Genomic DNA, 25,901 nt, shown 5'->3' with positions numbered 1-25,901 from the left:
AGGTATCATTGGCAAATATGTTTCCCCATACAATTGGTTCTCTCTTTATTTTAATGCTGTGTTCTTTAGTTGTTCAAAAGCTTTTAATTTTGATGACACCCCATTTGTTAATTCTTTCCTTTATGTCCCTTGCTCTGGGGGACATACCAGTAAAAATCTTGCTGCATGAAATATCTGAGATTTTCTTGCCAATGTTCTCCTCTAGGACTTCAGTGGTGTCACAGCTTATATTTAAGTCTTTTATCTACCTTGAATTTATTTTTGTGTATGGCATAAGCTGGTGCTTGAGTTTCATTTTTTTGCACATAGCTGTCCAGTTCTCCCAACACCATTTTCTGTAAAGGCTATTTTTACACCATTTTATGTTGTTGCCCTCTTTGTTGAATATTAATTGACTGTAGAAACTTGGGTTTATTTCTAAGCTCTCTGCTGTTCTGTTCCACTGGTCCATGTGCCTGTTTTTATGCCAGTACCAGGCTGTTTTGATTGCAGTGGCCTTGTAATACAGTTTGGTATCAGGTATCATGATCCCTCCTACTTTGCTCTTCTTTCTCAAAATTGCAGTAGTTGTTTGGGGTCATTTATGGTTCCATATAAATTTTGAAGTATTTGTTCTTTGTCTGTGAAGTATGCCATTGGTACTTTAATAGGTATTGTATTGAATCTGTAAATTGCTTTGGGTAGTATGGACATTTTGATGATGTTAATTCTTCTAATCCATGAACATAGTATATATTTCCATTTGTGTCTTCTTTGATTTTTTCTTCAGTGTTGTGTAGTTTTCTGTATACAGGTCTTTTACCTCCTTGGTTAGGTTTATTCCCAGATATTTTATTTTTCTTTTTGCTATATCGAATGGGATTTTTTTCTTGATTTCTGCTTCTGCTGTTTCATTGTTGGTATACAAAAATGCCTTTGACTTTTGGATATTGACTTTGTATCTCGTTGTTTTGCTAAATTTATTAGGTTGAGCAGTTTTTGGGTAGAGCCCATAGGATTTTCCATGTACACTATGATGTCATCCGAAGACAATCACAATTTTATTTCCTCCTTTTCAATTTAGATGCCTTTTATTTCCTTTTCTTGTATGATCACTGTGGCTAAAACTTCCAATACTATATTGAATAGAAGGGGTGAAAGTGGACAACCTTGTCTTGTTCCTGATCTTAGTGAAAAAGATCTTAGTTTTTGCTCATTGAGTATGATGTTGGCTGTAGGTCTCTGATATATGGCCTTTATTATGTTGATGAATTCTCCTCTGTTCCCACTTTGCTGAGTGTTTTTATCATAAATGGGTGCTGTACTTTGTCAAAAGCTTTTTTTCCGCATCTATTGATATGATCATATGATTTTTGTCTTTGCTTTTGCTTATGTGATGTATTACATTTACTGATTTGTGAATATTGAACCATCCTTGCATCCCTCAGATGAATCCCACCTGGTCATGGTGTATTCTCTTTTTAATGTATTGTTGGAGGCAGTTTGCCAATATTTTGTTGAGGATTTTAGTATATATGTTCATCAGCAATATTGGCCTGAAGTTTCCTTTCTTTGTTGTGTCTTTATCTGGATTTGGGATTAAAATGATGTTGACTTCATAAAAAAAAAGTTTGGGAGTCTTCCATCATTTTGAAGTTTTTTGAATAGTCTGTGAAGGATAGGGGTTAGCTCTCCCTTAAATGTTTTGTAGAATTCTCCTGTGAAACCATCTGGTCCAGGGCATTTGAGTGTTGGGAGTTTTTTGATTATTGCTTCAATTTCATCTGCTGTTATTGGTCTGTTCAGTCTTACTTCTTCTTCTTCATTGAGTTTTGAAAGATTATATTTTTCTAAAAATTTGTCCATTTCACCTAGGTTTTCAAATTTCTTGGCATACAGTTCTTTGTAGTAATTTCTTAAAATCCTTCGTATTTCTGTGGTGTCAGTTGTAATCTCCCCTCTTTATTTCTGATTGTGTTTATTTGGGTCCTCTCTCTTCTTTTCTTGATGAGCCTGCTTAAAGACTTGTCAATTTTGTTTATCTTTTCAAAAAACCAGCTCCTGGATTCATTGATCCTTAGAATTGTGCTGTTAGTCTCTAAGTCTTTTAATTCTGCTCTGATCTTGGTTATTTTCTTTTTCCTACTTGCTCTGGGTTGTCTTTGTTGTTGTTCTTTGAGTTCTTGTAGGTGTAGGGTTAGGTTGTCTGTTTGAAATGTTTCTATCTTTTTTAGGTAGGCCCGTTTTGTTATGAACTTCCCTCTCAGGACTGCCTTCTCTGTATCCTGTAAGTTTTGGGTTGTGAGTTCATTTTCGTTTGTTTCCAGAAACTCTTTGATTTCTTCTCTACTTTCATTCTTGACCCATTCATTGTTTAATAGAACTCTATTCAGTCTCCATGATTCTGAGTGTTTTTGTTTTTTTTCCCTTGGGGTTGGTTTCTAGTTTCAGGCCCTTGTGGTTGGAGAAAATGCTTGGTATGATTTCAATTTTCTTCAATTTGTTGAAGCTTGTTTTGTGTCCTATCATGTAGTCTATCTTTGAAAATGTCCCATGTGCATTTGAAAAGAAGGTGTATTAAGCTTTTTTGGGATGAAGGTCTCTCTCTATATATATTAGTTAAGTCCATTTCATTTAGGGCATTGTTCAATGCCACAATATCTTTGTTGATATTTTGTTTGGAAGATCTGTCCATTTGTGAAAGCGGGGTGTTAAAATCCCCTACTATAATTGTGTTGCTGTCAATATCTTTCTTGAAGTCCTCTAAGATTTTCTCGATATATTTGGGTGCTCCTATGTTGGGTGCATATGTATTTACAATGTTTATCTCTTCTTGGTGGATTTTTCCCTGGGGTATTATGAAGTGACCTTCTGGGTTTCTCTTTATGGCCCTTTGTTTTTGAAGTCTATTTTGTCTGCTATGAGTATTGCTACCCTGTTTTTTTTCCTGTCCATTTGCTTGGAAAATTTGTTTCCAGCCATTCACTTTCAGTCTGTGTAGGTCTTTTGTCCTGAGGTGTGTCTCTTGTAGGCAGCATATTTCTGGGTCATGCTTTCTTGTCCATTCAGCTATTCTATATCTTTTGTTTGGAGCATTTAATCTATTTACACTTAAGGTTATTATTGATAGGTACTTATTCATTGCCATTTTTGTGCCTGTGTTCCTCTCTGTCTCTCTTGTTCCTTCCTTTGCTTAGAGCGTTCCCTTTAGCATCTCTTGCAGAGCTGGTTTGGTGGAGGTATACTTTTTTAGACTTCTTTTGTCTTGGAAGCTCTTTATTTGGCCTTCTATCTTGATTGAGAGCCTTGCTGGGTAAAGTAACCTTGGTTGCAGGCCTCTGGTTCTCATTACTTGGAATATTTCTTGCCATTCTCTTTTGGCTTGGAGCATTTCTTTTTCAAATAGGTTTTCTACCCCTTGCTTCTTCTCCTCTGGTATCCCTATTGTATGGATATTATTACCTTTCATATTGTCTTGCATTCTCTTAATCCCCCTTCATTCTTCCTGAGACTCTTTTCCTTTTCTTGTTCTTTCTGAGTGTTTTTTCTACTCAGAAAAACTGAGTCAGATCTCACTCAGTTCAGAAATTGTATTCTTCATTTCCTCTTAGCCTTTGTTGATAGTTTCTATTTAATTTTCATGCTGATATAGTTTGCAGTGAGTTCATTGTAGTTTTCCTGTAGTTTCTGGTAGCTCATTGTGAATTCATGGAGCTCCCTGATAACCATTGCTTTGAACTCAGTATCTGATAGTTGACTTGCTTCTATTTCATTTAGCATTCTTTCTGAGGCTTTCTCCTTTACTTTCATTTGGGGATTGTTTCTTTGTCTTCCCATTGTTTGTGAGACTCTTCTTGTTAGCTTCAGCTTCTTAAATTGATCTGTTTTGGCCACCTGGGTTTATGGTATAAACTTCTGTCGTAGGATGCCTGTGAGGTTCAGTAGTGTAGTCTCCTTGATCTCCCAAGCTCACTTATCTTGTGCTGCCCTGTAAGTTGGCTCTGTGTTTGTGTTTGCGTTTTGGTTGTTTTGGGGACTTTCTTCGGTAGATCCTTCCCACCAACTGGTTAACTGAGGGTCACTCTGTCCACCAGTATTTTGTTGTGCTGGTGAGGGCAGGTTGGGTCGAAGTTGGTTCTTCCATGTGTACAAGGTTTTGAGGATTCTCTTTTGCTCTTGTTCAGTTATTTGTTCTGGGTAGTTTCTCCACTATCTAGTTGTATTTCCAGATAGGTCCTGGGTTGAGATTTGTGTGGTTTCCACACCCTCCTTCACCTTCTTCTATTGTTATCTGTTGGTGGTTCTTCTGTTGTTGGGTTTTTTCGTCTAGTGGGTATCTTGGTGTTCACCACTTCTACCTACTCTTTTTTTTTGTGATCAGTTGAAGGGGAAGACAAAATGGTTTATGACAGCAGAAGAGTATTCTATGATATTTACAGTAGCAGCTGGTAGAGAAGAGATAGAAGATCCTTTGGCTATGTCTAGTGTTAACCCTGGTCTTCCACCCAATTAGCCACTTTTTAGAAAGGATGGAATGAAGATAAGACTTGTTGGGGAGGGAAGGATTGTGAGTTGGATCTAGAAAGAGGTGAGGTTGTGGGAGGTCAGATTCTGAGGTAAGGTGGGAGTAAAGGATAGTAAATAGGTGTAGTATATGAGAGAATAGAGTTAACCACTATACTAATAGAGTTCAGGAAACTGTGAAGTGTGCTAAGATGGGGGGGATGTTGTAAAGTATTTACAGTTGTATGAAACAGCTAGTATTTATAATAATATTAGAGAAACAATCATATGACAGAATCTATGTGATCTGGATAACAAGAACGGAGGTATAGGACCTTGAATAGTTTGCTAAAAGAACAGAAGTGACATGAAGGACAGTAAATTAGTAATACACTGTGAAAGAGAGAACGGGGGAAACCTGTCAAATGATACAACATAATCAGCCAAGCAAAGAAGACTATATAGAAAGAAGAGAAATACAAAAATACTATTAAAATAAAAGATGTAAGAATACTGAAAAATAATAATACAAGTATGCAGTTACTTGCAGGTTCTCTGTAACAGCAAAGTGAAATTTGTCTTACTGTCTCAACTGTTGGCATGCCCCCTCTTTGGGTACAACTCTGGTGTTTTCACAGTTCCAGGTTTTTTGTGTCACTTGTGGGTATTAAAAAAAATAGAAGAAGGGAGGAAGAAGAGATAAAATTGGAAGGAAAGAAAGAAGGAATAAAACAGGAAAGAAGAAAGAGAGGGAAAAGGTATTGAAAGATAAAACAATAACAAAAATTTTAAAATTACTTAAAAAAACCCAAAAACCTTTTGTTTCTTTCAAACTGGCCAAACTGGTTTTTCTGGTTTGCTTGCTGTAGTAGGCTGAGGGGTGATTGGTATGGCTTTCCTCCCTTCCCAATGTGCAGTCAGCCATTCTTGCACACACTCTCCCTAGAGCTATCTGGCACCACTCCTCAGTGCCTTGGGTGTAGGATCCAGGTCTTCCTCGGAGGCTCTTTCCCTGGGGTTACCACTGTGGGCTGGGGAGTGGGCAGGTGGGTGCGTGAGCTTGACCAGGCTGCCTTGGTCTTTTCCCAGTACTGTGGGGATGTGCAGAGCCTTCCGCATGGCCTTCCTCTCAACCTTCTGCACAACCTTGGGATGGCTGCCCGGCTGGGTGGGGTGTAGGCCCAGAGGCTGTTGCAGGAGAATTCCCCAGTTTTTCTTTTTGAGAAGTTCCTCCTACTCAAGTCTGCCGCTCCGTACAGCCTGATTCTGCAGCCAGACTGGTGACTATTGTGGTCAGTGCCTGTCACTGCACAACTCTAAACTCTCCCAAGCTGGCAACCACAGACTCCGAAGGTGATCACGGCCCTTGTGTGTTTGCCTTTTTGTCCTTATTCCCCTCTCTGTGACTTCAAGCAACCAAGTCTTTCCTGGTGCTACTTAAACCTTGTTTTACCAGGGAGGGAGGGAGCAGTTGACCCAGCTCTCTCCCAGGGACTCTGTGGCAGGCCCACCGCTCCCAAGGACTCTGTGGTAGAGTCGGGCACCAAGCCTGGGGTGACAGCTGCCCTGTTCCCCAAGCTGGTCCCTGGGACCTTATTGTCCTGAAACACTCTCCTTATCTTCTTGTTTTTCAATGTCGGCTATATTTGGTCTCTTATTTTCATATATGCTGGGGTACTATTGGCTGCTTGCTCTGTTCCTCTGTAGATCGGCTAGGTTTTTCTCCCATGTGTAGGGGTAAGTGGAATCTGCTCCCTCCTATTCCCTTGCCATCTTCCTCTCTCTATGTCATTTTCAATACTGATGTAGTTTTCATTAAATTCCTTGAGCATCCTTATAACCATTAGTTGAACTCATGATCTGATCATTTGCTTGCCTCAATTTCATTTAGCTCTTTTTCTAGAGATTCCTCCTTTTCTTTAATTTGGAGTTTGTTTCTTTGTCTCCCATTTTAGCTGTCTCTTTTTGTTTGTTTTTATGTTTAGGTAGATTTTCTTTGACTCACTGGCTTGTGGGGTAGCCTTTGTGGCAGAAGAAGGCTATTGACACCCTGTGTTACCCAGTGGTGTCAATTCAGTTCTCCTGATCTGAATGTTCTAGGAATGCTCTTTGTGTGGGTTATGCAAGTTCTTTGGTCATGGTTGTTGGCTTTTTTGTTGGTGAGGTCTCCCATCCTGCTGGCTGATTAAGAGGCTTGACCCTCACCATGTTGGGTGTACTGTTGTACAGGTGCTGGCAGAACAAAGCAAAACAGCACAAAAAATAAAGCCAAAACAAGCAACACCCCCAACCACACCAGAAATTTTAATGACAAAGACCAGAGAATAATAAAAAATGGAGAGTAAATGGAATATTAAGGAAAGGGGGAATAAAAAAAGAATAAGAGAAGAAAAAAAGGACAAAATAATTATGGGAGGAGAAAAGGAGTTAGAATTAATACTAATAATGAATTGAAGGAGGAAAACTGGGAAAAGGGTCAAAGAAAGAGAAAGAATAACAAAAATAAGAAAAGAAGAGAACAATGATGGTAATCAATGATAAGAATAAAATGAGATATGACAGAAAAACAGGCCAATAAAAATAGAAGAAAAAGAAAAACAACTAATGAAAAGGCTATGAAAAAGAAAAAATAATGAAAAAGAACAAAGTGGAATTCATCTCAATAGAGTTTATTGCTTACCTCCTGAGTTCTTCCTATGGCTACAGCTCTACTATTTCTGAGGTTGGTGTACACCAGTGTAGGGTGCTGTCCACATCTTGCCTTTGGCAGCCTGTTTGGAGCTACTAGTGATCCATAGTTTGTGGCTGATTCCTCTAAACTTGGGTCTGCCCAGGTGGCCTGAGATCTGACTATTTCTGATAGGGCTTCTGGTGGGATTGGTGGGATAGGTCTCCCGGATCTCCCATGGCAGGTGCCTTCCAGACTCCAGGGAAGATGGTAGATAGAATTCCCTGCTCCCAAACCAGGGGCCTGAATCTCTTTCAGATTTTTTTCCTGTTCCCAGCAGGGTGGGACCCCTAGTAGGCTATTGGGTGGGGCCTCCAGAGTCCAGATTTGGGGTCTGCTGGAAGGTGGGAAGCTGTTTTATGGCTCTCTCCTCAAAGGAAGGCACCAGTCTGTTTTCTGGTGGTATGGTATGGCTGTGCCCTGAAGCCAATTTCTGATCTGCCCTGAGTCTGTGTATGCTCAGCAGGGGTTAAGATGCAGGAAGGGAAAAAAGAAAGAATAAAAGAAAAAAACCTACACAAAACAAAAAACTGAACACACTACATAAAAGACAAACAAAAATACAGGGTGAAGGGAGCAGGACTGCAGAGGGAGGGTGAACTGAGGAATATCCCACGTGGTGAGGTAATTGCTTTCCCCTGGGAGAGGCTTGCTCTTCTCAAGCAAGGTGGCTGCGAAAGGATCCAGTTATATCCAACCCCAGAAAGCCTGACAGCCACTCTCCCACACTGGTCCCCGGTACCTCCCACACTGGACTCTCCTTGCCAGACTGCAGTGTGCGCCACTTCGCTGGGGCCAAGGTGAGTGGTTGTGAACACAAAACCCGTGCTTTAGCCCCTTTAAGAATTACGAAGGAAAGAAATAGTGGCTTTGTCTCCAGCAGGTCTCGACTTTCCTCAGCAGAGACAAACCCTGTAGCCTTTCACTTCTGGGTGCTATGTTTTCTGCTGATTCTGGCTCTGATGCTCTCTATTTCAGAGCCTAGTCTGTGTTCCTTGTTTCTCTCCCTAAAAGGGGAAGCTACAACAGCTTTGCCACCCCCTTGGTCCACTGCCTTTGTGAATGGCCCAGCCCCTTTAATGACCTCACCCTTCCTACCAATCTGGTCATGGTATTCTTTTTTTCTGTCTTCCGTTAAAAGCCTTTTTGGGATAGTCTTTGGTTTATTTCAGGTGTCGAGTCCTTCCTTTAGTTTTATTTCCAGTTTGGTTCTTGGAGGAGGTGTGCAGTATATCCTTTTACTTCACCACTGTCTTTTTCCCCAATGAATATTTTGTACACACTGATGTATTTCATGTTAAAGAAATCAGTCCACATAACTATAGAGGAAATTCTTACTATTTTTTTCCTCTTAATTTTAGAAAAAAATTTAGGTTAATGCAGCCTGTTGTTTTATTATTCCAGATTATTCATCCCCTGTTCTTGTAAGAGAATTATAAATCCCTTCTTGTTGCCATGTGCATTGCAGTGATTTTCATGGAATGACTTCCCTAGCTCAATGACATCATTCTGCCCATGACTTGCATTCATCAACCTATGCCATGTCTGAAGTTCAAAGAGGTATATTTGATTCAACCATCTCCATTTTTCTTCTGCTATGAGAAAGGTATATCCCACAGAAAGGCTTCTGCTTCCCTTTGAATTCTGGGATGAAGAATGTATATAGAGCAGAATCATTGGCAATGTACAGCCCATGCCACAGACCAAATATAAGGCAAACAAGAAATAAACCTTTGTAAACCTCTGTATGTTGCTGGTTTTCATAAGCTACTAGTCATTGCAGCATAATGTAGTAAATACTGGCTCATACCCTTAGCAAGGATTCTGAACATACTGAGAAAGAAATTATCTCAGGAAGTTAATGATAGCTAATACCTTCTCAAGCCAGATTTCTTCTCCTTTTATTGCAAACATACAAGATATTTCTACTTAGTGGAAACTTACTCCCTCAAAAAAATATTTATTATACATAAACTGATAACTTTTTATATATTCTAGTCTGTATCATGTAAGATATCAGATTATTATAAATATTTTTCAAGTCTTCAAAATAATAGTCTAATAAGAAATTGCTTTGTAGCTGTATGTTAGAGAGAAGGAAATTGTGGCTCAGAGGTTGATGTAATTACACAGGACACAAAGACACATTCAGGATTTCAACCCAGGCCAACAACACCCATTCGGGCATTTTTTCAAATGATCATGCCTCTGCTGCTTGATCATCTTTCAAATTAAATGATGGTTTTGAAAAAAACAGACAAAATAGAATAAAAATTTTTGTGACTCAACAGAGAAGATGTAGTTACTCAACCAAAGGCTGCACATGCCTTTCCTGGAGCTCCACTAAGGGATAAGTTGATCTTTAACAGCTTTTCTCAATGACAGCAGCTTGGTGATATATTGCCTTTTTGCCATTTACCTTAGACTGTGCAGCATTGCTATGTTCCAGTGTTACCATGCAGAATTCAAGGACATGATTTAGACAACTAAGACCAAAATTTTAACACAATGAAATTTCCTTGTACTAACATTTGCATTTCTGTTACTTCTTAATAGCAAAACTGATTCATGTTTTTTTGTTTCAGTAGATAAATTTTAAAATGTACAAAACTTTAAAAAATAAAATAAAAACCATGTCATAATTCATTTCTATGAGTGTCTAAGTTATATTTCTACTAAAAATTTGCATACACTTAAAAATTACACCACAGAATTAGTTTAAATTTTGTAATTGATAGATTCATTTATTAGGTCATTTATTAAATTTTTACATAGCTTCTGTGTGCTAGACTGAGCCTTTGGATAGAGTGCATTCAATAGAGAAGTATGTACCCTCACATTACTTGAATTCCATATGGAAGACAAATAATTAACTGGCTGAAAAAAATATAATCAAAACTGTTAAATATTGGGTTACGAAGAAAACCATCAAGGCAAAAAAGATGGAGATGCCTACTTTGGATAAAGTGAACAGTTGGGGAAGTATTAATTAAGTTGAAGCTCAAAGATTAGAATGAGTCAACTATGCAAAAAAAAAAAAGACAACCACAGACAGAAAGAGTGAGGAAAAGGTGTGGAGCCAGGAAACGGTGAAGTATGAAGCAGGAACACAAAGGCCAGATGGCCTCAAGTATGATGAACAAGGATGAGATGGAGAGAGTTCTTGAAGAAATGAAGGTAGAGGTAGAGTCTATCTTAGGTAGAACCTTGAAGAAGTAAATTAGGAGCTTGAATTGTTTTTCAGGGCAAAGGAAAGCCATCATGTGATTTTATGAGGGACGCTTTAGCAAATTCACTGCAGATGCTATATACAAAATGCACTAAAAGAGGATAGGAATGGAAACTTTTACTTTACCTAGTCATATTGTCAATGTGGTCATACAGTTTATACATATCTCTGAAGCAATGACAGCAACTCATTTCACAAAGACTTAGCTCATAGAAAATGCAGAAAGGGGGGAGACTTTAACTAGGAAGTTATTACAGGAATTCAGTTAACAGATAAGAGTATCTTAGACCAGATGGAGAGAATTAAGCAGATTTTAGGTGTGCTTTGGAAGTATAATGCGTAGAATTTAGTGATGGATTGGATGTGGAGTAAGATAAAAGAGCACTCAGAATGATTAGCAATCTTCTAGCTGTAGTTGCAGCTATGTGGAAGATGTGAAAGTATTTTTCCCAAGGCAGGATAGACCAGGCCAAAAAAAAAAAGCAATTGGAGAAGAAAATTGCAACTTCTATTTTGGACACTGAAGCTGTTTGAGGGATGAATGAATAAAGATATCATAATCAATTGTGGGGTCCCAAAGGTAAGTATTGGCTTGAGACATAAATTTCAAGAACTGGTCATTTAAACCAGGAACAAACAGATAATTACACATGGACCTAGTTTAGCCACTGATCTGTTTTTGTACAGCTCCACAATCTGTGAATACTTCTTTATGCTTAAATTGTTGGGAAAATTTTAAAACAAGACGAATATTTTATGATACACAAAAATTATAGAAAACTCAAATTTTGGTGTCCATAAGTAAAGCTTTATTGGAACCCAGCCACATTTACTTGTTTGTTATCTATGACTATTTTCATGCTATAATGGCAGAGTTGAGTAATTATGATAGAGACCATATGTCCTGCAAAGCCAAAAACATTTACTATCTGGTTATTTACTGAAAACATTTGCCCACCACTAATTTAGATGATGTTAAATTTATGGGGTTGGGTGGTAGAAATTCTAGGAAGTTTTGCTTTGCCTTTGCATCCAGCTGCACAGATGTGTCCAAAGAATGTGGGAACCTGGAGAGAGGACCATCCATTCGCTTGCCTGCTGTGAGTTCCACTTGCAGACTCTCTAAGGCAGCAATAACATCAGAAGAGAATGATGAATTAGAAGAGCCAGACAGGGGTCCTGCATTGCAAGCTCCAAATTAACTGTACAGTGAACAGATTTGTAAAGAAAAAAACAACACACTTGGGAAAAGGGCCTTCTGTTTATTTTTTCTTCTTATTAATTTACCACAACCACCATCAAGTGTCCCAGTTTCTGTCTGGGGAGAGAGGCTGGCAGGGCCAGTAATCAAATAGTAGCTGAAAAACCCCAAGAAATTATGGAACTCTCCTAAAAGAATCAAAGGACAATGTTTTTTAAACCACTTGAAAAACTGGACAGTCCATTCTGGTCATGTTATTGTGCTTTTCGTGATGTGCTAACAACTGTAATAAAGGACATCAGCAGCTGTGGACTGGGTAGAATATTTTCAACAAAATTCCAGGCTCCTAAATGACAGAATTCATAGATCTTTTAGGAAAGCCCATGGTTTAACATGAAAATAATTGCCATTATGCATCTTAACTAAAATCCCAGGCAGGTAATTCTTTAGTAGAATTTCAAACAAATGAATGTTTATATTAGAGTAGTAGAGTATAAAACATATTGCTTATTGAATACGCTAACACTTATCCTCTATGTGGTCTACACACATTTTCAGTATTAATTTTGTAGTTTCTGCACATGTCAGAAGCAATGACAATAACTCTTCCTGGCAAGGTTTGCTAATTGAGGAGAGGAAAGTGGAGGTTTTAGTCACTTACCTCAGGCTTGCAACTTGAGAGCAAGTGGTGAGAAAAACACTGAACTTTAAAAAATATGTACTTATTTCAATTTATCCACCAGGCATTTGAGTATAGGTAGTATTTTATTAGTATTTTAAAATATTGACTGTGATGTAAGGAAGGCTAGAAGATGCCACATCCATTCATATTTTTTTCTAGAATTCTTGCTGCTTTTAATTGTGGTGAACCAACCTCATTCTACCAGTCATGCCTGCTTACAATGACTTGTCAGCTTTTCCATTTGCTGGCCACTTAAGTGTATCCATCTATTTACTTACTTCCAATATTGCCAAAAATTATAGTGAAGAAAAACATTATCCAAGCCATTATACATTAAACTATTACTATGAAAAACTTGGCATTTATGTATAAATAGTTCCAGGTGTAGAACTATATATTAAAGGCATATATTTAAGTTTATGGAATCTCCCTTCCAGAAAATTTTGTCATTAAATAAGCTCATAAAATTATTTTGTCATATATGACAATGTAATAATCTACTTATTTGTGTGTATATGCACATATGCATGCACACACAGATATACACACATTGGCCATTCTGTAAATTTATTAGGGCCATGGATACTCAATAAATGTTGGAAGAAAGAAATACAGACATGCTCACACATATATGGTGGCTTTGACATGCATCAATTTGACCTTAAAATAGTCATGACCACGTCTTATTTTATTTATTTATTTTTCCTCTTTTTTTTTATTGTTGTTCAAGTGTAGTTGTCTGAGTTTTTCCCCACTGCTTCCCCCATGTCTTATTTTACTTAGATGGGACAGTGTTGTTAATATAACACCATTCATACTCTAAATCCTCAATAAATTGTGGCTGAATGAAGAATAAAGTCAATGTTGCCATTTTTTCAATCCATAAGGGCATGGCACAATGTTCAATAAATACCAGATTGTTTTTAAATGAAAATAACAGCATTTTAATGTTTGCAAGGGGCTTTTATATCTAGTTTTTTTAATCCTCATTATAGCCAGAAAAACTAAATATTCTCATTTATGATTGAAGATGAGAACTTTAAGCACAGAGAAGTTAAATGACTTGCTTTGGGTCAACAAAAAGCAAGTCATCACATTGGGAATCATACAAAACCTTGATCTCTCTGCACCATTAATTTTCTGTGTAGCGTTGATAAGTCAAAAGCCTGTCTGTCTGGCATTTGCAAGTGGGTGTGCTGGAATACACTCTTGAATATTGAACTTCAGGTACTTACTGGACAATTTGAATTGTCACCATTTTGGATCAGCACTTATCTACAAAACCACCTCCTTTAATCTTTTGTAAGCATAACGGCTGAGTATTTTCCTTGTGAAAATTCACTAAAATGAGAAACATCCAGACATTGTGTTTGATATGACATCATGCTTAGATTCTTGGCTTTGTTACATGCTTAAGTCTTTTTTGATAGCAAATTTAAAGAACTTCTCAAGTCACAAAATATTTCAAGTCAGACCTTTAACCTTCCCATCTGGTATAGAGTTTGTTTGAAAGTCCAACTTATTCAATTGAAAATTTCAATAATTGTATTGATACTTTTTGCTATCAGTCACTTATTATTCTTTCTTCTTTTACTTATTACTTTCCCAATTAGTTCCTTTAAAAAATATCTAGTTTTAAGAGAGTATTTGCTTTTCTCACTTGGATTTTGTTACTGAGTTTCAGTGTCAGTTCTGTAAGGATTTAGACTAAAAGGCATACATGTCCAAAAATATAATCTATACCTCCAAAGCTGAAATTAACAAAAACACTTTTGAAGAGGGAAAAGGTAGAGAAGATCTTGGTTAAGTGAAGAATGCATGTTTTGAGGGGTTTGGAGCTCAGCCATAAGTAGCACTTTCTATCTCTTTATTTTGACCCAAGCCAAATCACCTAGCCTAGATTCACAGTTTCTTTACTCTAGATTATGGGTGTGATGATGAGTGGCTTTGAGGGTCCTGAGAGGATGGATATGAGCACAATTTAAACTCCGGAGCATTTCATAATTGTCAGGTAGCATTATTCATCCCAACATAAAAATAGGTAATTAAACATCGTCAAAGAGAAAGGCAAATGTCCAGTGCTCACCTCTGCTCCACTGTTGCTGAGGAAAGAGGCTCTTTGTTCCTTTAAGAGCTCTCAGACACGTCTCCAATCACATCTTAAAAGCCTTCCTGGTTGTGTAGCTTAGGTGCATCCGGTAGCACAGCCACGTTCCAATCTTCCTGGCAGATGTCATGATTTACTGTCACTCTCCTGCCGGAATGCAGTGCAAGGGGCCCCCCACTCTGGCTCTGTGATCCATTGCCTGACAAGTCCTGGGTGTCAACCTTAGGCAGGCCCAGTGGAAGTGGAACACCATTTACCTGATAGTGCCTGTGATAAAGTGGGCAATTAGATGCACTTGGAAAATCCTGGCTGGAATCTGGCTGGCATTAAGAAACATTACAGCTCTGGCTGGTGTAGCTCAGTGGATTGAGTGCAGGCCATGAACCAAGGGGTTGCCAGTTCGATTCCCAGTCAGGGCACATTCCTTGGTTGAGGGCCAGGTCCCCTGTGGGGACCACGTGAGAGTCAACTATACATTGATGTTTGTCTCCCTTTCTTTCTCCCTCCCTTCCTTCTCTCTAAAAATAAATAAATAAAATCTTTTTTAAAAAAGGGAAACATTACAGCCAAGTCAGGCTTCACAAAAACTAATGGGGAAAGATTAAGTCTTTCAATATACACCTTGGTATTTAAGGAAGTCACGGACACAGGACTCTATAGTATTATCTTTTTCACTGTCTCTTCCACCTTCTCATTCTATTTTCTGAGATGGGAGTAAGAGAGAGAGAGTTAAGGTTTCAAGTTTTTGATCTCAGAACCACGTTATTTATTTAGTCTTCAATCCTCTCTCTCATATCTCTTTCTCTTTCTCTTTTGGCCCCTCTGTCTCTCTCACACACATGCATAATCAGTGCTAGCATTTAATCTGGCACATTAGCTTACATTTTGTCTCTTACTGGAGTTATTGGAGTTTGGTGCCAGCCCAAGAGCATGATTTGTTTGACATTTGACAAACCCCTCTTCATTTCCTCCTAACTGGATAGCTTCAGCTTGTCAATGATTAATGAGTCTGGAAGGTGAGGGACAGTTATCTTACAGGTCCTTAAAAGTTTGCTTCAAGAGACTAGCCAAAATCTCCCACTGCATTAACTATAGTTAGATTTCCTGTTGATAACAGCCCATGGAAAATAACCACTTGCACACAGCCTCCCCACCCCCAACCAAGCTGCCATAAGCAAAGCTCTGTTTATCAGCCAGCAGTGTGCATGTTCTTTCTGTTGCCCTGTGAATTTGCCATTTCCCTTAAGGCTGATAAACATTTTACCTGTGAAATGTAGGAAGTGCATTGTGAGTCTGGTCCAGCACTTGGCCTCATTTGGATGTGGAAGCTTTCTGAAGTTGAAAAGTCAGGACTGATCTGGAAAATTTGCTTACAGACAGTGGAACAGGAAAACAGTTTCCTCCCCAAGGCTAGTTCCTCCTCTTCTGTTGAGTGGAAAAGGTGGGAGGAAGGAACAGGGTGTTCTCTGTGTGATTGGAATTCCCCTCTAAAGTCATAGAGGATGAGCAAGACTTTGGTTTTCATTTTTTAGATTTTATTTTGTACCTAGAATAATACACTTGCAGAAAGGAAACAAGAGTGCCCACATGAGGTTTTTCCTCCCTAAATAATGATGAGCTCTATGCCAAACTGAGAGCTACCAAAGGATGCTAGCAACTGGATGGTAGGGGCTTTTGGGGTTTTTGACCTGATTATAAGGAGTCCATAGGGTGTGTCTCCTTTATAATGTCAGTCACTTTACCGGGGACAAAAATGATAGGGTCTCTCCCCAAGTTCTGAGAGGATGTCTGGGATTCTGGGCAAATACAATTACAATCTCTTTAATGAACCAATAGGCTTGTTTGAGCTGTTGAAGTTAAGGATGGGGAAGCCACATAGGAAAGCAAACACTGTTAGACCCCTGGCAGAGTTCTGGAGACAGAGGTAGGGAGATGATGGAGGACTCTTCCCCCATGTGTATATCCATCCCTCCTGTCATCCTGTGATGGTGCAAAAGTCAGCCAAGTTACATTTTCCTTATGATTCCATTTCACTAGCTTAAAGCCCATCTCACTTATCACTTTTGAAGAGTACATTGGTATGACCTATCTGCAATACAATGTCAAGGAAGTGACTGACTATACGTATCTGCATAAAATGACACATGGATAGTTACATATAAGCTTTTGGAAACAGTTTCCAAAAATCCAGATCCCATGAGAAGCATTCTTACCTTCTACAAGAAGCACTATACAGAGTCAGAGATTCTCCTTCTACGTACCACAAGACCTCCAGGATTCCTGTGATAGGTTGAAGTTATGACCTAATTCTTTATGTCTCCCTCTATCCACACTGACTGAATTTTCATCCACCAAGAGGTCTGGTCTATTTCCCATTCCTTAAATCTGTTCCTATGACTTGCCTGGGTCAATAGTAGAGTCTATGCTGTATTGTTCCTATCTAAACTCTGAGACATCTTGTATATTCCCTCTTGCTCAATCAGTGCTCCTCTGTCATAGCCATGCCATACCTTCAATAGCCTGATGAAGGTTGCTGAGACTTGAGGGACAGAGCCATGTCATCCTGGTTAGACTAGTTGAGGCCATCAGCCAACAGCTAACTGACCTTCAGAAGTGTGAATGGGCATATCTCAACCAAACCTCAGTAAATCAGTGTCTTGAGGCTGTTTTGGGGTGTTTTGTTATGCAGTATTATCGCAGCAATAAATAGCAGATACAGTTGCCTTCTGTTTAATGTTCTGCTTCCAGGTCTCAGTTCTCTGGTTTCCCATTCAGGTCTTTGATGGTAAGCCAGTCAGATGGCTTCTTTTACTTCAATTTTTTTATTCCCCCTTCTTGCTTTACCTTCATTCTCTCTTTATTTCTCTACACCTACCCACTTGTTATCAAAACTCTTTATTTTGTTTTTCTAAAGTATTGTACATCAGCACCAGAAAACCTTAGTATTGGTAGGGAAATCTCAGCTCTTCATGAGCATCTTCTCCATTTTGGGTTCTTTCTGACATTTGAGAGGGAAGAAAAAAAAACAAACAAAATAAATACTGCATAACACAACCAGTGGTACATGGTGCTATGGGGAAAAATTGAGCTGCATAAGCCAATTATTGAATGTTGAGCAAAAGAAGGCGGGTGAGGGAGAAGCATTGCTGCTTCATAAGGGTCATTGGACAAGGCTTCCTTGAGGAAGAGACATTTGAACAAATATAGGGTAGATCTAATTTCTCTAGCCCATACTAAAGTGGAAAGAGGGACACAAAGCATCTCCTACTTTGGGGTCTGATGTAGAGATTCATGAAGTACACCATGGCTGAGCCCCCAAAAGTGCTATGCATCCATGGTCACTGTGGAATGAAGACAGCATTTCATGGCCAACAAGCCTTCACAAATTTAATCCTTTTAGTATCAGACCTATAACAAGCATCTGTTGGGCCTGCAGTCTAAAGAGTTAGTCTCATATCTGTTTTGCCATAGGAAATCACATGACCTTGGCAACGTCATTTATTTTCTCTGGGCTGGATTTCTTCTTTGTATAGTGGAGCATTGAATTGGATGCACTATAAGGAAACTGCAACTAGGTCTGACATTCCAGGGTTTGATGAGATTGAGTGCTGCATTGAGCTATTCAGGAGAAAGAGAAGGAGAACTAATAATAATATTGCTTACCCTACAGTTCACTGTGAACCCAGCTACTTCTACCTGGCTAGAACCTCTGTTACTTTTTCTAGTTGGGGTATGGAAAATAAAGTTACACAGTTTTGTTTCTTAAACCACTTATAATATTCTTTAGTTTTTCATAAAGATGAAAGAGAGAGAATGGAATAATGCAAGGTAGTAAAAAACAATGCATGCCATAGAAACCTGAACAATACCTTTCTCTTCCCCACCAAGATTTCCTACCTTCTGTCTAAATCCAGAAGGGGCTAGTCTGTGGCTTTATGAGCCATCCTAAATCTATTGGTCATAACCCTTTGTGCACCAGCAGGTCTCAACCTCAAAGAATGGTATGAAACTTGGGCATCACATTGTCCTCATTTGAGCTTTGGAATGTCCCTGAATGACAGGGGCACAACTGGTGGCAAATTTGGATGACAGAGCACTAAAAGTGACCTTGTATTAATTTTATGCCCAACCAGGCCTCACTGAAATGTGTTGCTACTAAAAAAATCATGGCAAACCTTAGCTTTTGTACATGCAACAAAATGGTACTCTGATGTTTGTAAAGAGAGGCAAGATTGCTTCTTTACCTTCTGAGAGTGGCATGTCATGATATGGATGATGACTATGCAGGTGACAAGAACATCCAAAGCTGTATAAGATTCATATGATGTGTGAGCAGAGGAGAAGGGTGGCTGGCAAGGAGAAATGCGGCCAGGGAAGGGAAAGAGTGCCTAAACCAGAAAGAGGCCAGCTTCTAGAGGAAGTGCTGGTAGCCAAAGCCAGCTTGCTTGGGTCTGGCACAGCAAACTGTCTCAATTGTTGACGTCAGTGCTGTCAAGGTTAGAATATGCTGAAGGGCTGGAATTGCACTGAAAAACGTCATATTCGAGAAAGGGAGGGAAAGGAAGTGGGACTTTAGCAGCCAGGGAGGGGCATAGGATCTTCCTGCAGAGCTATTTTCACAGCATGGTGAGGACAAAGGGAATGAGGAGATGTAATTTTCCAGAGAAAAAATGTTAAAACAGACAAAATGTCACTATCATGTATACACAGAAACACACACACAACACATATATAGAATAGAATATTGACCACAAAGAATAAATGATTCTATTTTCATCCTATTACCAAAGAGGGCTGGTTTTCTCCAGCTCTTGACTCCTCACAGTCTCTTTAGTATTTTTTAATTGTTATCCTGAAAATATGTGTAAGCTGTTCACTTAATCACTTTTGAATATTTTACACAGTGAAGTAGTTACAAATGGGAATTCTGAAACCATGGATTTCTGAGACAAAACCTTAGATTCCACCATGTGGAATCTTCTGCCTTTGGTCTTGGTTGTTTAAATGAGAAAAAAAGATAATAAATACAATAGAGGGGTAATAGGTAGATCATCTTTTAGATATATAACAAAAACACAATTTATTGAAAATAAACTTTAAGAGCAAACAGAGAATCTACATGTTCTTTAATTTAGACAGCACTTCAGATATCACTTAGTTAAATCTTTTGTTTATTAAAAATTTGATTTTATAATCTCTCTGACAGCTTACCAGTAGTGAGTGATTATTTCATGTGCCTCATATTTCATTCACTCATGAGGCAATCTACTCCACTGCAAAACAGTGAAAAGAAAAAAGGACAAGAAGGTACTTGGAGAAATATTATGGCAAAAAATATTAATACTGTTAACTTTTAAAGAGTTTAATAGTAATACTTCTATTTATACTAACAGCAGGTTAAGTTAATCATATATTTCTTTTAACTGAAAACAACAAAAATCATAGATAATTTTTTTAAAGACTTCTTATAAACTTTTAAAAAATTGATAAAATAATAAAATTCACCAGGTGAAAATTGTAGGGACAGATGCAAACCAAGAGACAAGCAAAAAACAGTTTTATTTTGTCCTGAAAGTGATTGCAAAAACTGAAAAAATGTGAACCTTGGATTTAAGAACTTTAGCCTTGCAAGAAAGGATAGGGAAAAATCAAACACAGAGCCTTCTTAGGCTGTGGAATCAACTTTGGTTAAGAACCTAAGGAGTGCAGCATTAGAAAAGGGTAAAGCAAAAATAAAATGGATTGTGCATAGATTTGCCAATAAATTTGCAATTCTTGTTTGTCTCCTCATGAAGAAAGAGAAAATACCCCCTACACATGTTTAAGTGTATTGCAGTAGTACTAAATGTGGTAAAAATAATAAGCAAATAATGTTTTAATGATTATAGGAGTTCTATGTTTCTTTGTTCTAATTTTCAGTGTTCTAATTTTAATGTTTCAGTGTTCTAATTTTCTTTGAGTAGACACTCAGAAGTAGAATTGCTGGGTGTATGGTGTATCTATTTTTAGTTTATTTAAGAATCTCCATACTGTTTTTCACAGGACTTGCTTCATAGAAGTTTTCATTCCCACCAAGACTGAACAAAGTTTCCTTTTCCTACACATTCTCACTAACATTTTATTTGTTGACATTTTGATAATATCTATTCTGACTGGTATGAGGTAGTATCTTATTATGGCTTTAATTTGCACTTTTCTGATAGATAACCGAGATATTGAAACAACCTAGATGTTCATTAACTGGTGAATGGATAAGTAGATTTTATATGTGTGTACATATATGTACATACACATATATATAAACACACACTCAATAAATATTATACAGCAATAAAAAAATTTATCATTTATGACAACATAGATAAATCTAAAGGGAATTGTAAGTGAAATAATTCAGGCAGAGAAAGACAAATACCATAACTTTTTACTTATATATGGAATCTAAAATCAAAACAAAATAAAACAAAAACAGACTTGCAGGAACAGAGACAAAAGATATGGTTACCAGAAGGGAATGAGTATGTGGATGGATAAAAACAGGAAAGAAAATATAATCAATGATAATATGATATGTTTTCACATGACAGATAATTACTAGAATTATTGAGGTGATCACATTGTAATGTATAGAAATGCTAAATCACTATACTGTACAACTGAAATTAATATATCCAATATAAGATTCTATACTTACTCTACTTAAATGAAAATAGCTTGTAAAAAACAAAAGAAAAAAAACAAGAAAATGGAAGAAATCAGAAAAATCTTTACTGGAGAAATACACCATTATAATAGGCCCCAAGTACTTTGGCAAAATCATTTCCAAGTGAAATTAGAAACATAAAGTCAGACTTCTGCCAAGATGGAGGTATAGGTGGAAGCACTTAACCTTCTCACACAACCAAGTTTAAAAACAACAAAGTTTTAGCAACAAAAACACAGCCAAACACAGAAAATTGAACTACATGGAAGTCTGACAACAATGAACCCTTCAGCCTAACCAGTAAGAGGGGCAGAGCCAGCAGCAGAGTGGGGTCAGGCAGGAAAGATCCACCAGACCAACTCGGGCACGCTACCCAGGTGCACCCACAGCCCTTGGAGGATTCCAGGTGTGGAGAAGTGCGCGGACCCACTGAGGGCTCAAAGTCTTGGCCCACTTAGGGTGCAAGGCGGTGGACCCACTGAGGGCAGACCGTGGTCACACATTTGCGCGCAGATAAACTGGTGAAGGAGGTAGCAGTGGTGAGATGGACCGCGCAGGCCCCAGAGGCAGAAAGTGGCCGAGAGAACTGCCATTGTCCCTCCCTGACCCCGCCCCCACATACAGCCTCACAAATCAGCAACCTGTGTGGCCCCTTTCTGTCCACGCCCCCACATACAGAGTCACAAACCAGCGACCTGGGTGGCCCCGCCCTGGTGTACAACTAAGGTTCTGCTCCTCGTATTTAACAGGCACAAACAGATCAAAACATGGCTCAAGAACAACTCAGAGCCCCAGAGCCAATAAATCTAAGTGATGAAGAAATAGCTAAACTTTCAGATGCACAGTTCAAAATGCTGGTGATCAGGATGCTCACAGAACTGGTTGATTTTAGTCACAAATTAGAGGAACATATGGAAGCTAAACTGATTGAAATGAAAGAAAATGCACAAGAAACCAATAGTAATGGAAAGGAAACTGGGACTCAAATCAAAGGAGTGGACCAAAAGGAGGGAAAAAATGACCAAACAGAAAAGGATGAAGAAACAAAAATTCAAAAATGAGGAGAGGCTTAGGAACCTTCAGGACATCTTTAAACCTTTCAAAATACAAATTATAGGGATACCAGAAGGGGAAGAGGAACAGCCATCAGTGGAAAACTTATTTGAACAAATAATAAAGAATAACTTCCCCAATCTGGCAAAGGCAATAGACTTCCAGGAAATCCAGGAAGCTCAGAGTCCCAAAGAAGTTGGACCCAAGAAGGAACACACCAAGGCACATCATCATTATATTAGCCAAGATTAAAATGAGGGAGAGAATCCTAGAAGCAGCAAGAGATAAGGGGGCAGTCACCTACAAAGGAGTTCCCATCAGACTGTCAGCTGATTTCTCAAAAGAGACCTTATAGGCAAGAAGGGGCTGGAAAGAAGTATTTCAAGTCATGAAATCCAAAGACCTACATCCAAGATTGATCTATTCAGCAAAGCTTTCATTTAGAATGGAAGGGCAGATAAAGTGCTTCTCAGATAAGATCAAATTCAAGGAGTTCATCATCACCAAGCCCTTATTATATGAAATGTTAAAGGGACTTACCTAAGAAAAAGAAGTTAAAAAAAGATGAACAGTGAAAGGACAGCAAACTCACAGTTATTAACAACCACACCTAAAACAAAAGCAAACTAAGAGGTCAGCTAGATCAGGAGCAGAAACATAGAAATGAAGATCATACAGAGGGTTAGCAACAGGGGAGTGGGAGGAGGAGAAGGGGGGAGAAGGTAGAGAAAATAAGTAGCATTGATGGTAGGTAAAAAATAGATGGGGGGAGGGCAAGAATAGTATGGGAAATATAAAATCTAAAGAACTTGAGACATGTGGTCATAAACTAAAGAGGGAGGAATGGTAGGGGAGGGGGTGTGCAGGGTGGAGGGGAATGAAGGGGGAAATAGAACAACTGTAATGGCATAATTAATCAAATATATTAAAAAAGAAAAAAAGAAACATAAAGTCAAAGATTTCTAAAGCACCAAGGGAAACAAGCAATCAATAGGAAAAAAACAGCAGAAAATTAAAAATAATAAAAAGGAAGAAAAGAGATAACAGTGCTGAAAATCTCAGTCATTAAAATTATTAGACACAGGTTATTAAATTATTATACTTGCTAGGTTACAAAATAAAAGCCAAGTTTGAAAATATCTGAAACAAAATTTTGAAGAAGTGATCTAGCATATTTTCAGAGAATTAAAAATATACTACATAATTAAAAGTTTAAAGGATTGGATATAATCTAAGAGAAAATTTGAATTAAAAGGACAATAGAAGAAAGAATTCAGGATGTAGCATTAATAGACAGTAGATGAAGTGCAAATAAAACTTTAGAGGCAAAAAGACTAGATTGAGAAATTCTAAGATTTCTTTAATTGGAATCCTTGATGTTTAGAATAAAATTATGATAGAGATAATATTCAAACAGATAGTAACAAAATTTTTAGGCAAGTCAAAATTTAGAGATTGGAGAAATCTTTAACTAGGTATATTAAAAAGCATTAGCACTTAATCATGCCATAGTGAAATTTCGGAACTTAAAAAAAAGAAAAGAAAAATATTGAACAACAATAGAAAAATGATTACCTTTACAGAAAAGACTGACAACTGATTTCACAATAACAGTGAAAGACAATAACAATAGAATGATGTCTTTAATGTCCTAAAGAAGGAAACTATTAACCTGAAAATTTATAACAGTCAAACATACTTTCTCTAAGAAGAGGAAATTAACATTAGTTTCACAAAAAACAAAAGCTGGAAACATTTGCCATCAGTACTTCCACACTAAAGAAAACACTAGAGAATGATCTTCAGGCAGAAGCAAGTTGAATGCAGAGAGAAGATCCAAAGTGTACAAGGGAGTGAAGAGCAGAGAACTTAGTGAATATGTGGATAAATCAAAATATACAACAAAATATACAACATAACAGTAAGTAGACATCATAGTAAGGTATTAGAGATTAAAATAGAATTAAAGTACATGATAACATTAACAAAAGAAGTTAAAATGTTTTAAGGACTAGTATTTTGTAAGATATGATAGATTGATTAATTTATATGTTAGTGAATATTCATGCTTTGACTTCTAGGATATAATTTCCAAATTAGTATAAGCAAAAAATTAGAATTAAAAATAGACTGAAAGATTACAAAATGAAAGGAAATAGAACAGGTAGAAAAAAATAAAATGTAAGATAGTATATTTTAACTATAGTGTATTAGTAACTGATTGATTAGTTACAAGTAAAGAATATGAGCTTGAATTAAAGAATATTCCAATGAAATGTGATGCATAGCATAATTCCTGGAGGAGAGATAGTCATATCAGTTTATGAATATAGTGTATGAGATGTATAATATGTATTCTATATGATCATGGATCTGACTATACAAAAGTTGAAAGTAAAAACAGGGAAAAATATATATTATATGAGCATGAATCAAAAGGTAGCTGGTATGGTTGCATTAATGTTAAATACTGCAGATGTAAAGCAAAGGGCATAGTTAGAGAGTAACTTTCTATTTATAACCAGTTAAATTCACAGGAATATGTAATGATTTTAAATATTCATGCATCTAATGATAGAAATTCAAAATACAAAAATCAGAATTTGATAGAACCACGAGAAGATACAGACAACAAAAGGATGGAAAGAAGATATACACAAAACTATACTTGAACAGGAGACTTTAATGTACCTTTCTTGGGAATTGGAAGACAAAGCCACTCCAAAATAACTACTTAGGATTTTATAATATTTCTCTCAATTGTTGATAGAACTATAAGGAAAATAATTTAATGAAGAAAAGAATAAAGACTTCAAATGGGGCTAGGCATTCATTAACTTGAAATGTTCCCAGTTAATACTCCTATGAACTCTTCTACTTCACAAAGTAGAGCCTTCTTAAGCTACTTTCACAAAGCAAAAGAAAGTAATAAAACTGATAAAAACAGGATAAAGATCAACATTGCTGAAATTTGGTTCCTTCATAAGACAAATATGATTTTAAAACATTTGACAGATTAATGAAAAAAATTAAAAGAGAGAAAAAAGGCATAAATAATCAACATCATGAAAGAATAAGAAGACATCATATATGTAATATAGAATCATTAAGAAGATATTATGAATATTCTTGTTAAGATATTATGAGTACTTGTTAATGAAATGGAAATTTTAGATAAAAATTACAAAATCTTAGAAAAGTATAACATAAATAAAATCTTTCAAGAAGAAATGTAAAATATGATCCATCTAACAACTTTTAATGTAAAAAAGAATGTTTTAAATCTTAGAAGCAATTGAAAGTCAAAGGTGGGAGTGATGCATGCTCCAGCTCTTGGTGTCCACGGCATCATGGAGGAGACATGAGACAAATTCACATGGACTACCAAGTCCTGTGGAGGAAAAGGGCGGCACAGCAACTCTCTCAAGGGAAGAGCGCCCCAACCCTTGCCCTGAGAGGGTTTTATTGGGTTTCAATTTGAAAAGGAACACAGGTAAAGTTAATTAATCATTGTCAGGTAGTAAGGATCAAACAGTAGATAGCATACAAAGAGGGCATATTCTGAATCAGGGTTTGTTAGCTAAAGGGCTACAAATCTTTGGGAAACAAACTCATTTCCTGCTCGGACTTTTATCATTTAACTAAGAGCATTCTTAGCAAAGCAGGCTTCACAGGATTATACATATCCTTTCTCAGGCCTGATCACCTGGGGAGCC

This window comes from Artibeus jamaicensis, unplaced genomic scaffold (genome assembly GCF_021234435.1).
Source record: "Artibeus jamaicensis isolate MK-2021 breed Jamaican fruit bat unplaced genomic scaffold, CSHL_Jam_final contig_685, whole genome shotgun sequence".
Lineage (NCBI taxonomy): Eukaryota > Metazoa > Chordata > Mammalia > Chiroptera > Phyllostomidae > Artibeus > Artibeus jamaicensis.
Note: the sequence above shows the minus strand (reverse complement) of the source record.